The following is a 472-nucleotide window of genomic DNA, read 5'->3' as shown; positions in this document are numbered from 1 at the left end:
TTACACTCCATTTGGGAGACACCAGCTGCATTTCCTGACACCGTCACAGCTCCGTCACGCACCTGGGCTTCAAAACCCCTGGCAGGGGACAGACCCCACGGGCTGCCTGTCTCAACAGGACCGTCCCTCGCACGATTCTGGTCCCCAAACAAGCCCTGACCCTCCATGAGCCCCCCGGGGGGGGGCAGGCCGGCTCCCCTCGCCTCTCCTCAGCCTGGGCCAGGCCGTACGTGATGATCCTTAAACCGGCCCCGGGTCTGGCACTCGCTGACAGAGCAAACAAACACGCTCATCTTTGTAGGAACCGTCACAATTAAACATCGGGGGGAGTGGAGGGGGGGAACGGAAAAAAAGTGAAAATAAAGTAGAAGGCATGTCAACAAGGTGATCTCCACAGCTGTCCCCGGCCGAGGCCGCCATGGCGGTCCCGGCCGGCCGCGCCCCCCAACGTAAAGGGGGGTTTGTAACGGGG

Source organism: Haliaeetus leucocephalus, unplaced genomic scaffold (genome assembly GCF_000737465.1).
Source record: "Haliaeetus leucocephalus isolate CR32 unplaced genomic scaffold, Haliaeetus_leucocephalus-4.0 Scaffold830, whole genome shotgun sequence".
NCBI classification, from domain to species: Eukaryota; Metazoa; Chordata; class Aves; order Accipitriformes; family Accipitridae; genus Haliaeetus; species Haliaeetus leucocephalus.
This window is presented reverse-complemented; position numbering follows the sequence as displayed.